Genomic DNA, 3,611 nt, shown 5'->3' on the forward strand with positions numbered 1-3,611 from the left:
GTGGTATCTGAAACAAATGGGTGGGTCATCCTTTAGAAAGCAACCGCCTCTCTCTTGTTCCACAACATGGGTACATTCTTATTGATTTAGGTAACCCAAAGTTACCTTCCAAGCAGAGTTGCTGACACAGCATCTGTATCTATTAAAATCCCAGAAGTATATTTTAGCTAAGGAGAGGGGAAGTAAGAAGGTGATACATTTGTCAATGTCTTTAGTCATCCTGTTAAAAAAAAGTATGCTGATATTTTTTTTAGACATCATATCATACACTGGTCTTACCAGTTCTGTGGAATAACCACTGTCCAAAGGCCAATATTCAGGAGACAAGAGTTAGTAGGAAGGAATCAGTTTTATTTGAGGACTGGCAATCTTGAGAAAATGGAGAGGATGTGAATCTCAAGGTTCTGTTTGAGGAACTTAGGAGTGCAAAGGGCTTTTATAGGGAGGGAGAGGAGGTTCAACAAGGCAATGGGCATGAAGCCTGCATGCTGTGCAGGGTCTTTCTCACTCAAGGCCTGCAACCCTTCACTTCCAGCCTGTAGCCAGAACATTGCAATGGACCTTGATCTCATGAGACTGATTTTGCATTTTACTAAGGAGAGGTGTTATGAAGCCATCACATGTTCTGGGGGCTTTAAATCTAAAGAAAGAAAGATTAATTAGAACCCTTTAGGTGTGCTGTCTCTTTTGAATTTAGAATGCTAGGCCAAAGGGTATAATCCTTGCAAAATGATCAGAGGGTAACTCCACCAAGGACAACATTTCAAAGGAGGTTCCCTGTTATACATAAAGCCCAGAAGTGAATTAAAAAAGATAGATTTATTTCCCACAAGAAAGCTCATAATCTAGCAGAAAGAAATAGAAAAATATTTCCAAAATTCCAATAATATGTGAAGTGTCCTAATCAAAACACAGTATGTTCTCAGAGCACTAGAGGGACATCCTAATACAGAGAAATGTTCCTGAATGTGTTGCCACAAGGTGAATTTTCAAAGGTAAAGAGATTTAGATGAAGAGGCCAAATATCATCTTGACAGACAAAGAAGCTTATGGGAAGGGCTGAAGTCTACAGAGATGGGAGGTCAGCCTGGGGAGGTAATATTTCAGAATTTCTCAGCTTGGAAGATTTATTATTCAGTATTTTTGAAGTGAGTTTTATCAATACTGGAACAAACATGTCAAAACAGTTTTAAAAAGCAAAAAACATTAAGCTTTCTTTCAAGTCTAGCATATGTTTACCACTGCTAATGACCTTCCTTCATGCATTAATATTCTTCCACTTTCTTCTTCTCAGGACATGCATATAAAATATAGCAAGTTAGTAGTCTGCACATGGAGAACTATGGGTCCAAGGGTTCAAAATTCCAGTTACATATGATGGATAAGTCTAGAAATCTCATGTACAACATGAGAACTGTGGTTAGTAATATATTGTTACATATTAAAGATTTGTGAATATAATAGATTTTAGATGGATATATGAATTTGCTTAACTGTGATAATTATTTCCCTATGCATATGCAAATTAGAGCATAATGTTGAATCATATATATATATATATATATATATATATGATTTTTTTAAAAAGATATATTTGTGTGAGACTTTCCTGAGGAAACCATGAAAAGAATAAGAACAAGAAAAGAATCTTAAGTAAATTTTTATGTATACATTGTATATTATCACAGTGATGATAAAACAGGCAATTGAAATAATATACTACATTTAAATTTGTCATAGCAGACACATAATATTTAATAACATAGCTTTTTAAAATGAGTTTACTTTGTGTTTATTTTCATGAGAAAAGATGTTTGATACATGATTGAATACATAATGCAATTTATGAAAATATGTGTAAAATATGATACCATTTTGTTAACTACATAACAATTGTATAACTATGTGTGTATATGTATGAGTTTCTTTTGAATACACATGTAAAAGTATGCTAATTGTGCTTTTATTATGTTAATAGTAACAGTGATGTTAATCATCACTGTTACTATTGAGGTTTGGGAGTAAAGAGGTTTTAAGTATCTCAACTTTCAAAGAAATTTTATACATCTCATTTATTTTTTTAACAAAATACTTTAAAAAATATTTAAGCAAAAAAATATTTTATGTATGCTTTATATATTATAACATATGTTCATGTATTTCTATTTTAAATATAAATTATTATATAGATTATTTATTATAACATATGTTCATGTATTTCTACTTTAAATATACATTATTATATAGATATATTACCTATCATCTGCCTATCTACCTAATGGTTTTAAGCTTTTAATTTCCAACATACCTATACTGTATTGACTGTATTCCTTTCCTGTGTCTGACTTGACTTAATTTATTCCTTTGGTCATGTAATGATTTTTATGACCGTTAATAGCTCATTGACACTCTGACTGGTTTTTGTGTGTCATGCTAAAAATAAAGTTCAGGACTCTTGTAACATCTGACCATAGCCAATCAATTCACTAAAATTGTTCTTTTTGTTTATTTCTATCACAGAGGACTTTGCAACATCTTATAATAAAGGAAGAAAGATTATTTTCCAATCAGAGTCACTTTCTTGCCTTACCATACCAGGCCATGGGCAAGGTACTTTCTGTCTCTACACCCAGTTTCCATAAGAGAGGAATAAGCAAAAGAGATAATATATGTTGAGTTGTTCCATGAAATTGTCAAATAATAAGCAAGGAAATTTTATTTCCTGGATGCTATTTTATTGTTTTTGTTGCTATACAGGAAACTCTTAGAGGGCAAGATTATGACTAATACCCCTGGGAATCATCTTCATTATTTATCCAACAAATGTTTATTAAAAATATGCTGTGTTCCAGGCAATGATTTAGATGTTGGGGAAGTATCTGTATAAAATCATAAAGAAGTATTTACCCTAATGGGTCTTATTTCATAGTGTAAGGAGACATACCACAAGCCAAATAAATAATTAAAATATACAGTATTATATTTCATTAATCCTAAAATTTTCATCATACAGTCAATGGCATTCTATGGTTGAATAAGTGTTTCTAGGTATTTTTCTTTCTATTCTTCCAGTGATACAAACATAACTGTTGCATTTCATAGCAATTGATTTCTAAGATTTGACAGTGCATAGGGTTAAAAGCAGGGAAGAGATCAAAGAAGTCATTAGACAGTAGAGAATTCATTCCACATAGAGCTTCATAATTCTGTGGGGCTGAGTTTCAGACACAATTCTGTGCGGTTGAGTTTCAGACATAAGTCTACATGATCTGAGTCACAGTTCTCCTTGAATACTGCTCTCTGCTGTTCTTAGGGGCCCTGGAATGGAAGAGTCCCTTCTATGATCCACAGAATCTTCTAAGTGGTAATTATTATCAAGAATTTAACCAAAACTATTTAGTTCTTCCAACTTTTAAGTTATTATAATTGCACTTTTTTGGGACATAGGTCTAATCACCAAAAAGACAAGATACCAAGTACATATTTTAAATGACAATAATGGCTACTTTTATTAAAGGTCAACTTTTGTGAGAGGGTTTGCTTCAGATGAATCACCTGTACTTTTTGCAACTCGTCAGGCTAGATGCTATCATGCATAATTTACAGATAAG

The sequence above is a fragment of the Marmota marmota genome, unplaced genomic scaffold (assembly GCF_001458135.2).
Source record: "Marmota marmota marmota unplaced genomic scaffold, marMar, whole genome shotgun sequence".
Classification (NCBI taxonomy): Eukaryota; Metazoa; Chordata; class Mammalia; order Rodentia; family Sciuridae; genus Marmota; species Marmota marmota.